Genomic DNA, 14,238 nt, shown 5'->3' with positions numbered 1-14,238 from the left:
GAGCATGATAAATTAAGTGATTTAAAAGTACAGCAGCTGCACCACCAGACCTTTGAAGATATAGTTGAGACTATCTTTCAGTTCTTCAAGAGCTCCTCAAAGTGAAGAGTTCAGAGGAATGAGCCAGATAGAGCCAGACTTGGAAAAATTAATGTTAACTTTTTTAAAAAAACAAAAAACTGTTTTTAAAAGTAAATGTGCTCATGTTACTTGAGCATAAAAACAGTAACCAGAACACCGTGGGCTGCATTCTGCGGTGTGCTACTCTATGACCTGTAAAAATAAATTTCCCTGTGGAATTAGACATTCTCACTAAGGATGAGCAAGTCTAAGTATAAACTAAAGACCTTTACTCTCTCTGTCTTACCTATTATGGTGATGGGGGAGTTGGATGCCCACTCTAAGAGGAAACACCAACTCAGATGTTAACAGCTTTCTATGACAAGCCAGTCTGGAAAACTACGGAAGGTGGTGAGGCAGATTCCTTCTACAGATCTCTTCTGTGTTCTCCATGGATTAGAGTGAATCACAATGGTTACAAAGAACTTCGTAGGAAACCCAATTATTCTGTACTGTCACTATTAAGAGCTTTCTCAAATAGGAAGGTCTTCTTACGACTAAGTATAATTTGTTGTAACAGGAATTGGGGCTTAAGAACAAATTTCCTGGAGAGCAAGAGAAAACTGATTGTCTTTGAACTAACACACTGAAAGGTTAAGGAGACATGTAAAACTAGGACTGGCCAAGCTACTCAGGAAGTTAGAGCTGGAGAAGACAGCCAGTTTCTCAGATAAATCTGAGAAACTCTTACCTACAATCAACCAGCAAAAATACAGATGTGGAGGCATGGCTCAAACACCAGAGCCCAGCTATGGAGGAAAAAGTTTAGCAAGAGTCTCAGAGCTCAAGTCCTAGTACTGACGCCCATGCACACACACAAATACACATGCACACACATTGAATGGGACTGGAATAAAACCATGCATTGATGAGATCTTCTGGAATTGATGACCCCTTATCTAGAATCTCCTTTCTGGTCAGTGACTCTAGCAGGGGCCATTGGCCACATTGCCCTCTTTGGAGCATAGCCAGCAAGTTCTAATATCAAGATCATTGCCTGGCTGCTGCCTTTACTTACAATTCCTGTTCTTACTCTGGATACTGTGGCTCACTCCTTCAACATATTTGCTCCAGTGATTTCTTCTCAATGAGGCCTTTGCTGACCACCTTTTCTAAAACCACACCTTCCATTCTCCATCTCCTTTCCTTCTCCATGCTTCCCCAGTGACGACAACCTTAAGCGTTCTTGAAGATGAACCTTCACAAAATGATCGTGGTCTGCCTCCCTTCTAGCTAATATTCCAGGAAGGGAGAGGTGTGGATCTGGTTGATTTTGTGTTTGTGATAAAATATTACAGTTGCCGGATGACCTGGACACTTAGAAACTTAGAATTGTATCTTACACATTTCATGGTAGCCTTCTAGTTTTGTCTGTAGGATATTCCATTTAGTGAATTCTCTATTTTAAAAGTGATCCCATACCGTATTTTGAGTGTTGTATATATAAATCTCATTTAACTGTCCAAACAACACAGTAAGGTAAGTACGATTCCCATTTTACAGATGGCAAAATAGATATGTAAATATAAGAACTAATTTAAGCTTTTAAGGGAAATTTTAAAATAAATAAATGAATGAACGAATGAATGAATGAATCTTAGGGGTCATTCTATTTCCCTCACACTACAGCCCTCAGTTTCTGACTCTTTCTCTGGAATGGAGACCAACCCCACCAGAGATGGACCTTACCTATCTTTAGTCCCATATCTTTAATATATATAATAGGATATAGCATGCAGTAACTATTCATAAACATTTGATAAATCAATGGGGGAGAAAATATAAGACTATAATCTCTATCTCTGGAAGTAGTTCATCTACCTCTTTCTTTCTTTCTTCCTTTCCTCCCTGAACAACTCAACTCCAAGCCTTTTGGGTGGAACAGTAAGACAGGCTACCAAGACCCAAAGAGAGAATGGGGATGGCATCCACAGTGGATAAATGAAGGCTCCTACTGAGGCCTGAGAGTTCGGGGAGACGGGTGATGACAGGCATGAAAGGACTGGCCAAACAGATTTATCAAACAAGTCAATGCATTAAGGATAATGGAGCCAGCTGGTGGCTCTCATCTATAATCCTAGCTACTCAGAGATCTGAGATCCAAGGATGGCAGTTCAAAGCCAGCTCAGACAGGAAAGTCCATGAGAATCTTATCATCAATTAACCACCAAAAAACTGGAAGTGGCACTGTAGCTCAAAGTAGTAGAGTGTTAACCTTCAGCAAAAGATCTCAGGGATAGTGCCCAGACCCTGAGTTCAAGCCCCATGACAAAAAAAAAAAAAAAGAGAGATAATGTAAGCCAAATTTGTCATCCTTAGAGACAAGAGAAAACTAGTGTCAACACTAGTGTTGGATTCAATTGGAATTAGCTCATACTTTTCAATATATGGAAATAAATGTGCATGTGGGGATGTGTGGGGATGTGTGTGTGTGTGTGTGTGTGTGTCCACTGTGAGAAAGTGTTTAGCAACCCCCCTCCCATCCAATAGCAATGAGCTTTCCTTGCACATTGATCTTCCTTTCTATGTACAATTTTCCCCTTAAAGGAGCCAGGAATCCTTGTAGAAATAACTGGTCCCAGGCCTGGGGTAGTGAAAGAATAAAAATACCTTACTGTGCAAGAAAGTTAAGGAGGTGCTTGAAGAAGAAAAGAGTCATATCACATGAACATTAGAAAGCAGCTTGAAAGAGATTCCCACTAACCAAACAAGACAACTTGAACATCAAGATGTATAATGATAACAGCATGTGTCCCTCAAATATAATAGGAAATAGTGAATTCACACCAATAAAAATGAATTTAAAAAAGGAGAGCTCAGTGAGAAACAGGGTATTTATGGTTTCAAAGTACTTGCCTACAACATAATCACAAATGATAAGAAAAAAGAGCAACAGCACAGCACAAACCGCTGACAGACTAACTCAATCAGGGGACCATCACAAACAGCACAAACGATGGAGCCAATTTAAGTGATGAGCTAAAAGACTATGCAATATGTGTTGCTCCTCTCTCTCCCTCTCTTCCTTTCTCTCTCTTTTTTCTCTCTCTCCCTCTATACTCACACAACTCCCACCTCCCTCCCCCCCCCCCAGGGCCTCATACATGTTTTTTAACCACTCGAGCCATGCCCCCAACCCATATTTTGTTTTTGAGACAGTCTCACTATGTTTCCCTGGCTAGCCTTGAGTTTGTAATCCACCATGTCTGGGTCTGTGAGATTTCTTTCCATCAAAGATGAATAGCCTGGACTTTATCGTGAGAAAATCCATATTGGCAAACCCATTTTGAAAGATTTTATGCAAAATGACTGGCCTGTGGTCTTCCAAATATCAAGTCCATGAAAGTAAAAAAAAAAAAAGTGAGGAACTATTATGCATTAAAGGAAGGGACAGGATGAATAGATCCAACAAGGGGTTCTGACTTAGATCCTGTTGCTCTAGTAAACATTATTGCGACAACTAGCAAAATGTGAGGAATAGATGGCAGTTAAATACCCATGCTTACACTCTGGTTTTGTTTTTGTCGGATAGTATTTTAGAGAATTCATGGAGGAAAAGTTATGTCCTGTGCTTTTAATGATTCTGTTAATTTCAACATTCAAACAACTAAGAAAACAGGAGACCAGAATGAAAACAAAGCCAAAAAGTTCATGCTTTTCTGTATACAGGGAGAAAGTATCTATACTATAGAATGATAAGTTCCAGCTCTAATTAGCTTTTCATCAAATAAAATTATTTTTTGAGTGTGAGTGAGCATATATGAAGGGAAAAATCAAACTCCAAACTAGTGAGGGCTGAAAAAGGAGGTGGACCATAAAGCCACTCTTTGCAAGTGCTGTTCTTTTTTTTTTCCTTCTTTCCTTCCTTCCTCCCTTCCTTCCTTCCTTCCTTCCTTCCTTCCTCCCTCCCTCCCTTCCTCCCTCCCTCCCTCTCTCTCTCTCTCTTTCTCTCTTTCTCTCTTTTTTTCTTTCTTTCTTTCGTCAGTCGTGAGGCTTAAACTCTGGGCCTGGGCATTGTCCCTCAGCTCTTCAGCTCAAGGCGAGTACTTTACCACTTGAACCAAAGTGCCACTTCTGGTTTTCTGTGTGGTTTATTCAAGATAAGAATTTCACGGCCTTAGGGCTGGGAAGGTGGCTCAGTGGTAGAGCGCTTGCCTTGCATGCCTGAGGCCCTGGGTTCGATTCCTCAGCACCACATAAGCAAAAAGAAAAAAGCCGGAAGTGGCACTGTGGCTCAAGTGGTAAAGCGCTAGCCTTGAGCTGAAGAGCTGAGGGACAGTGCCCAGGCCCAGAGTTCAGGCCCCACGATGGGACCAAAAAAAAAAAAAAAAAAAAAAAAAGAATCTCATAGCCTTTCCTGCCCGGGCTGGCTTTGAATCCCAATCCTCAGATCTCAGCCTCCTGAGTAGCTAGGATTACAGGAGTGAGCCACTGGTGCCAGGCTGTAAATGCTGTTCTTAATCTACTTAATCACCAGTAAATTCACCAGTTCATCAGTAAGTAGGTTGAACACTACTATGATGCTAAAAGTTACTTTAAAGAATCTACATATTGCTCATCTTGTTCCCAGAAAAGGGGAATAAAATAAAACAATTTGTAAGTATGAACTGCTTTTTAAACTGATGTGATTTTTTTTGACTGGGGGTGGGGGGGAAGCCTTTTTCAGTATTGACTAAATGAAATTTTTAGTTATCATGTGAGAAAATGAGTCTGTCTCAGAGAAAACTGGTGTACCAAGCAGAGGCTCAGCCTGTGTGTGATTAATTGATGTGGTGGATTTCCACAGTTTCTTCTTCCTCAGGACCATGAGGAGATTTTGGTTTTTTTTTTTTTTTTTTTTTTTAATTAACTGTAGGATAGCTGTCTTTGAATATACCATTCAGTTCATCCTACACAGACATAAAAAGTTAAATCTTAACAAGAGATACATTTTTTTCTTTTTCTTTTTTGAAACATAAACTTGCTATATAGTCCAGGCTGGCCTTGAACTCAAGATTTTGCTCCGTCTGATTCCTCATACTGGAATTACAGATGTGCACTCACACACTGGGTGGCAAAATTGGTTCTACTTGAAGATGAATTGCCATATGATTTGTTCTGTAATGAAATTTCCATTGATATTATGCTTTTCCATATAACCAATAAATAAATCTCCTTGCTTACTTTCCTTTTCAATCATAAATATGTGTTTGAATGCGTAGAAGGATCGTGTTTACTCTGGAGATTCTGTGCCAGCACACCCAGAGGACGAAGCAGTTTGTCAGGAAATTAGTTAGAAAAGCTGCCTCATTCAGTTCACGGTGACTCCCCCGCCCCGCCCCGTCATCCTCCCACTGCCTCTAGGAGAATCATGCTGGTAGATGGGATTGGGTCATAGAAAGCTTAAGCATTGCATATGGGCAGACTTAACCCCAAACCTTGCTTTGTCATTTCTGTGCAACACTAAACAGATTATTTAGATTTGAGCAGGTTACTTAACTTCTGAATCTTTTCCTTTTTTTGCTTCTACTCATGAGAATAGCAATTACTTCATAAAATTTCTAAAAGAATCTCATGGAGTGTGGGCTTGGCTCAAATGCTAGAGGTCCTGCCTGCAAGTGCAGCCTGGGTTGCTTATTCCATTTTCTTATCTCTTACAACCCCAGCCTTCTAGTCTCAGCACTAAGATAAGGTGTGAGCTTCTGCTGCCCCTCAAGCAGTACCTATTTCCTCTTATTAGTGTGCATTGTTCATTTTTAAGCAACTTCCCTTAGCTACCATAGCCAAATTGAAAATCAAATGAGTTCAACATTATCATTAAATAATATGTTTGAAATCTTTTGTAAAACTACTTGGAACAACTAAAACTAATCCAGTCCCTTACATATTCCTCTAAAGACCTTCCTTCCTTCCTTCCTTCTTTCTCTTCTCTTCTCTTCTTCCTTCCTTCTCTTTTTCTTTCCTTCTTCCCTTTCTTGCTTTCTTGTTTTTTCTGTGCCAGTCCTGAGGCTCTAACTCAGGGCCTGAGCATTGCCCTTAACTTCTTTGCTCAAGGCTATCACTGTACCACTTGAGCCACAGCTCCACTTCTGGCTTTTTGGTAGTTAACTGGAGATAAGAGTCTCACAGACTTTTCGGCCCCCAGTGACTTCAAACTGGGATCCTTAGATCTCTGCCTCCTGTGTAGTTAGGATTACAGGTGTGAGACATTGGTGCCCAGTTGAAGGCATATTTTTGAAACACTGTGTGTGTGTGTGTGTGTGTGTGTGTGTGTGTGTGTGTGTGTGTGTGTGTGTGTGTGTGTGTATTAGGACTTGAACTCAAGGCTGAGAAAGGCATTTTCTCTAGGCATGTGCTCTACCACTTGAGCCACATCTCTACTTCTGGCTCTTTGGTGGTTAATAGAAGATAAGAGTCTCACAGACCTTTCTATCTGGGCTGGCTTCAAACCTCAATCTTTAGACCTCAGCCTCTTGAGTAGCTAGAATTATAGACATGAACCACCAGTTCCCAACACTTTCTTTTAATTTTTTAAAAAGAATTTGCTTCATTCCACATTAGCTGTAGATTCTCTTTTTTCCAATTATAAGAATATAATATACATCTCAGCAAAACTTGTACAATTGTATCATAAGCCTCACACTAGTCATTTCCCCCACTATAGATAATCATGTAATTATCAACCAATTTTTAAGAAAAAGCAGAAACAAAACACGACTGTGGACTTATTGTATTATCTTACCTCAGCAAGAACCTAATTTAGTCAGTCCCCAAATTATATATTCCAGGAAGATTTTCAGAGTACAAATTATATCTTAGAAATAATGGTGTTATACTTAAATCCATCATTTTACATGAACTTTTCTCCAGGCAAAAGAGAAAAGTGACATGTGATAAGCATTTGCTTTCCTTATGCCAAATAACAAAACCCTGGGGCTTTAGAACTAGAAGCTGCAGCTTGAGTTTTCTTAGGAAGTCAAGATAAGATCTCAAAAATAGTGCCATAAATAAAAAGCCATGCCAGATACTATATATAAAAAGCTTTTGAATAAGCCTCAAGTTTACATCTTCATCCAAAAGCTTTTTATTTTCTATTCTGACTCTTCCCAGTGAGGAATTCTGGGTGTTTGTCTTGCTTTTGTTTTGTTCTTATTGAGCTGGGGATGGAACCCAAGGTCTTGCACACTCAAGGCAAATGCTCAACTACTCAGGGCTGCTGTGAGGAATTCTTGGAATCAGGACCAACGTGGGCATCTAGCTTTGACTAGAAATGAAACACCAGTAATAAAAGCAGCAAATGTACACACAAGAGAAATGTAGTGAAGAGTGTAGATTTTATTTCCAAATATCAGTAAGTAGAAGTATTATTCAAAAGAATTTTTCTCTAGAAATGTTAAGTATGGATTGAAAGGATTCTTATTTAGATTTTCTTTGGAAAGTAATCTTTTGATTTTGATTTTTAGATGCCTGTACTTCCAAAATGGATTTGAAGAAAATTGCAATTGTAAATCACATGTGCAACACAAAATAATCATATGTAATTAAATATATATATATCTATGAATGAAAATGAGAAGATCCTTTTCTTTCATTAAGAGCATATTGCCTGTCTTTGGTTTTGATTATAAGGTAAACAGTTGTTATCTTACATTAGTAAGAAAAGGAAAAAAGCTCAACTTCCAATTATGAAGGATGCTGAAAATATAATGCACAATATCCAATGCTGCAACAAAAGAAATATTGTTCAAATAAAATAGACTTTCACCAGAATGCTTTAACTAGACCAATGAAGATATTCTGTATAAATCAAGATGATAGGGTATTCATAAGACACTTTCTGTATAGCAAGACAATTGTGGTGACATTTAATATGTAGATGTAGTTGAGCTCCAACTCTGTTTCCCAGTGCTCCCTCCTCTTCAAGGTTCTAGGTTCTAGTGGACCATGAGAGAAAATTCTGGAAAGTTTTGGAAGGTAGATGTAAAGACTCCTACTGAAGCCCAGAGTGTCACTGTTAGGCCTCACTGTGGCTCCTGTCTGTTGTCTTCTGGCTCTGCTTGTTGCACTGACAGACAGTGGCTGAGTCTTGAGTTGCCCAGTTCTTCCCAGGTCTTCCTGGGACAGCAGTTGGACCATTGTGCATATAGTAAATTTCCTCCTTTAGCTTGTTGGCATCCTGTGCAGATTCATAGGTTGATCCAGGCCAAGTGCCTAGGACTGTATGAGATCCTGAAAAAAAGAAATGTAGTCTAGATATCCTAGAATGATGAAAGAGATCCTAGCAGAAGATAACACTATTACTAAGATTTATTTGGCTTATTGCTCCCTTGGGAGATATTTTTAGCTTCACGCCAATATTAGGACTTTAAGGGTGAACCTACTGACTTTCTCAAGAACACTGTCTTTTAAGCTAAGGAAAATAAAGAATACAAAGATGTAGTTCAGTCTAGAAAGATCTTTATAGACCCAACAGAGTAAAGAAGTAGCTGGTCTCCATGTTTTAACTGAGCTGTATTCAAAACAAAACAGACTGTTCCTTTATTTAAAACAGAAAAAAAAACCTACCCCAAGATATATAAGTATGTACCCAATCTACCAGAACAGGAAGGAAATATTGTTACCATTATATGCTATTGGCCTGCAAACTTCACCAATGCCATTAGACCAGAAACAGAAACAAGGATGCGGATTAGAAAAGAAGACACATTATTTGTAAATAGTGATTGTCTCCATGGAAAATCCAATAAGCAAACAACTTGAATTTTTTTTAATTTGGCAAGTTTTCTAGAAAGAAGATCAACTGAGAAAAACCTATAATGTTCTAGCTAGGCACAGTGGTTAATGCCTATAATCTCAGGTACTTAGGAGGCAGATTTTGGGAAGATCACAGTTAGAGACCCACCAGGCCTAAAAGTTAGTGAGACACCTCCCACTTTATCAATAAGCTGGAATGATGGCTCCCACCTGTGATCCCAGCTGTTCAGAATGTGGATCAAGGACTAAGGCCAGCCCTGTGATAAAGTATGAGATCCTACCTGTGTGATGGTGGATCATGGTATAATCCTAACAGCTCAGGAGGCTCAAGATCTAAAGCCAGCTCAGGCAGGAAAGTCCATGAGACTCTTATCTCCAATTAACCACCAAAAATGCCAGGAAGTGATGCTGTGGCTTAAGTAGTAGAACCCCAGGCTTGAGTGAAAAACCTAAAGGGTTTAAAAGCCTGAGCAATAAATTATATACATAAAAATGTAATACTCCTACCAAATGACTACACCATGAGTAATGATGTTAAAAGATAAACAATAGCTATAAAAAAGAACTTTGCCATCTATGTAGTAAAAAATGGCTTCAAAATTATTAGAAGAAATTTTACAAATCTTTAAGGAAAAATGGGCTGAGAACCACTCAGACAACTTACAAGAGAGAGAACCCAAATGATCAAGAAAAAAATAGCCATGAAATTAGGTCCAACCTCATCAACCATCAGGAAATGCAGATGAAAACATACTTCGTACACAGTCTGACAAGTGATCAGACATGAGTGAAAATGAATGGATAAATTATATCTAAAGCTTTCCTATGGAAACACATCAATGACAAGTTTCATATGGACTTGTAGAATATACTGACACGTATACAACTTTAATTTTATTTTATTTGTGAACATACTGTACAGAGGAGTTACAATTACGTGGGCAGGATAATGCGTACATTTCTTACCAAGCATTGCAGCCTCCTCCTTTGTTTACCCTTCACATCCCTTCCCAGCCTCCCCCCTCCCCCCCAATCCCAATCCTTCTCCTCCCCCCCATTCCCCCCTCCCCCCCCCCCCCCGCACAGACGTTGTAAAGCTCGTTTTGGACATGACAACTTGTACTTCTCATTGTTGCAACAGGTCCACCTGTATCCTTAAACAACTGGTTTTTCCCCATCTCCTCCACAAGTTATACTGACATCAAATATAGTGAAAGCAGGGGTTATACTGTGGGGGAGGGACAACGTATACAACTTTAAAACACAAAGGATTCCAAGGCAGATGCCTATAGGAAAGACACACAAGACAAGGCTATGTCCCTGTTGCTAAGAGAAGAGGGACAGGCCAAGGAGGACACAAAAAGACATACTCAATCATTTTCATTTAAAAAAATGCAAAGCAAATAAAACATATTATTCATAGTTGTTAATTCTGAACCATTGGTACTTATGTCTTTGTTAGATATTTTTCCATGCGTTTTTGGACATTCTTTTTTTTTTCAGAATGAAATAACCAATAGTATATTAATGTGAAACCAGAAAGAAAATTACAATCCTGTGAAGACCACATACATGTCACTACAGTGAGAAACTTTAGAGAGAGAAAGGAAAAAAACAGAAACAGACAGAGACAAGAAAGAGCTTCCATTGCACAGAATCTATTCCGTTGGGTTCTTTGAAGACAGGACCTTATAATGATAACTTTGTGACACTCCCTAATCTGACATCCTTGGACAGTGCCTGAAAATTGTATGCTTGCCCAGGACAGTGTGTGCTACAGCTGACTAAGGGCACTTCCTGTTCTGAAGAAGCTAGCCAAAAAAACAAAACCCAGAACAAACATGGTTCCCCATTTCTGCTTCATATTTTTCTTCGACCATGAACTCATTTATTTGCATATTGTCTTAAATCTGATATGAACCATACTATTGCAGGTTACATCAAACATAGGTTAGTTGGTTGGCTTTTAGATTATTTTGCTCTTCCAGTCACTACTGGGGAAAAAGTCATCTCCAACTTTTTATGATTGAGGCTTTTGTCAGATAGCCGCTCTTATTTTCTGGAAGATAACAAATGGAAAATGTCTGACCAGTGATTTATTTAACTAATAAACTGCTATTGCTTTCCTGGGAGACATCTTCTGAGTTAAAATTCAAACAGCCATATACAATGACCACTCTTTAACAAAGTTAGCTAAGAGGTTCAGTTGTCCCCATAGCTCAGATCCATTTCTAAGTGTGATGTGTGCAGACCATCTGCCTGCTCAGCACGCAGGAATGCTTCATTTACATGCTGCTTTCTCTAACTAATAAACACTCCCTCCTAACACAGGCCTAACTGGAAAAAGCTCTGACTTAGTGAACCTTTCCCAAGAGATAAAGCAGGCGATTCTGTTCCTAAGAATCATCATGACTTTATAAATATTGCATGCCATCAAATAATGGCATTAAGGTAAGGGTTCTGCACGGTAAGATTGGTGGCTGTTATTTTCAGATTAAGAGAATAATTTCTCCTTCAGCAAAGAGACAAAAAGAGACTACAATATTACTATCTGCTTGAAGAGCATAACTCCAATTACCTAACTTCTCCCATTAGGTTCTACCTCTTAAACCTTCCACCCCTCTTAATAGTGCCACAGTCTGGCAATCAAGCCTTTAACACATAGGCCTTTGAGGGATATTTTCAAACTATAGTATTATGACTGAGGGGAGGAGAAAATCTCACCCTAAAAACCATAATGATAAATAACACATTACCATATTTATTAATCTCTAGAGTCATTCTTTACATTGAAGAATAAGGTCTATCCAAGGCACTAATACCTACGTGTATGCACACATACTTACAAAATAGAAAACACATGTTATAGGGCCTGATATCCTGATTGTTTCTGATTAAGGAAAAGAAAAAGGAAAGAAAAAGAGCCAGAGCAGAGCTTTCTGGTTCACTTTCTTCTTCTATAATTTAAAAGTGGAACCAACAGGCTTGAGTCAGGATGTATATAGAACACCTGTGATGACACCTGGGCCGCTGGGGAGGTCATGGCTTGCCATGAGAACTGCAGAACTGAACACTAGTCAGTAGAGAAAGACTAACCAAATGAATGCTATTTTAATCCCTTGTTGCTGCGTGACAGCTTACCACAAACTTAGCAGCTGAAAACATGCAAGTATACAGGGCCAGAATGAGAAGTCTAAAATGGGCTAGCAGGGTTAGCCCTTGCCCATCTGAAGGCTGTAAGGGAAATTGTAAGGGAAATTCCATTTTCTTACAGTCTCTGTTTTCTAGAACCTGACTCAAGTCCTTGATTTATGGTTGCTCCAACCTCTGCTGCATTGTCAGAGCTTCTAAATTTGGCCTGTGGTCTGCCCTCCTGTTTTTTTTTGGGGGGGGGGGTCCGGTCATGGGGCCTCTACTCTGGGCCTGGGCGCTGTCCCTCAGCTCTTCAGCATAAGGATAGTGCTCTACCACTTGAGCCACAGCGCCACTTCTGGCTTTTTTTTCTGTATATGTGGTGCTAAGGAATTGAACCCAGGGCCTCATGGATGCAAGGCAAGTGCTCTACCACTGAGCCACCTTCCCAGCCCTGCCCTCCTGCTTATAAGAGGGAGGTCTATAGACCTTTATGACATCTGTAGTCTGATTTGCCATGTAAAAGAGCATTTCACAGGATGGGATTGCTGGTGTGGAAGAGCCTTTATTCTGCTTCCCATAATACTGTTGGAGGGACAGAGAAGTGATGCTCAGAAACAGTTCCCACAGTCCTTTGTATTTTTATCTTGCTGGAGCATTTTTTTAATGCTATTTCACACTCTATGTCCCTATGAGAAGACTCTTGGGGAATCGCTTCCTGGAGAAGCATGCTGAAGACTTATTGAAATGACAAGATCAATGAATGGTATTTGCCATGGGCACTGAACAGGAATGCTATATTGTATGTATCATGCATTCATAGTCCTTGCTCTAGATTAAAAATGGCAGAATTAGCTAGGCTGGTGTAAAGAATGAGCCTTTCTTGATCAAAATGGAGCTTAACCTATGAACATTTCTAATCTTTTTGTTAATAGTAATAGCACCTTTATTAAGCGATATATATATCCCTTAATTTCCTGTCCTGTTTAATTTCAGGGAGACAACGAATAGCTTACATGTTACCATTACCTGATACTTAGCATTAAAGGAAAAAAAAAAGTCAACTTGGTGATGTTTCTACCCTCCTCCTCTCCCTTCAAACAAACAAAACAGTTGTGTTGAGGCCCCTGATCACAAATCTGCCTGGCATGCAGATGGCAGTGACACATTTGGCCATGTCGTCAGAGTGCTTTCTCACAAGAGGTCAGCAGTTTCAGGAACTCGAAGCTTTTTTTCTGTCAGCTTTGTTTAGTGCTGCATGCCAGGAGCTCACTTATGCCTGGATCCCGGGCCTCACTTTCGTAGGGAATTTCTACCCCCAGTTACACTTAACAATTCCACTAGTTACTCACCAATGTTGTCTGTGACTCCACCGTCCTGAATCACATCGCCGCAGTCACCTCAGACAGAAACAAAGCCAACAGCAGCCCATCATGCCCTGGGATTTATGAGAAAACCCAGGAGGGGGCTGGAGGGTTACACTGCATTTCTTAGGCAATATCAAGAACTCAATCTATTTTTCAGATTCAGTGAGAACCCCCAGAGAGGATCCAGACACAAAGTCTTCGCAAAAGAGGACTCTTTGGGGGAAAAATTCTTGCCTTGCGGAAGAATGGGCACTTTAATCCTCCCACTGTAGCTCTTAAACCCTGTAGGATGAGTGTTTACAAGATAAGATCTGTTATTCGATATTGTAGAAGGGATGTCTGTGTGGGTGGTTTGCCAAGAAATTAAAATCTAAGTCTTTGCCAAGGAGCATAAATATACTTGGCAGAATCCAGAGGCTTGGTAGCAAGGATAAAAGTAACCATTCCATTCAGCCAATTGCTCACACTTATTATAAAACATCTGTCTTCCCCTGGAGTGCATTCCCCCCCCCCCATGCAGTCTGGCCCCTTTGAATTGCTTAGAGCCAATTCTACAGCCTGAGATACAAAGACCTACAGAGGTTCAGTTAGATTCTCAGCAATCCAAGATTTTCCTTCCAGTAATGGCCATTTTTACAGAAACTTACATTGGAACTATGTTATTCTTTTCATTGCTTTAAAATCTGATTTGATTTCTCCAGCTTCCTGGACTTCATATAAATGTCAGTAAGTAGAATGGTCCGTCAACACTTAGATTGATGATGAATTAGCAGACCTCTGTCTTCTGTTCAGTGAAGCAACTCAGGAAGTATTGTGAGCAGCATGATCCTTTTAAAATTGTCCCTTTGCCTTATGTCCCCCAAGATGTATCAATCCTTCCAGAAAA

This window comes from Dipodomys merriami, unplaced genomic scaffold (assembly GCF_024711535.1).
Source record: "Dipodomys merriami isolate MVZ:Mamm:240054 unplaced genomic scaffold, mDipMer1.0.p SCAF_1, whole genome shotgun sequence".
Classification (NCBI taxonomy): Eukaryota; Metazoa; Chordata; class Mammalia; order Rodentia; family Heteromyidae; genus Dipodomys; species Dipodomys merriami.
The sequence above is the reverse complement of the archived record's forward strand: the minus strand, read 5'-3'. Positions refer to the sequence as shown.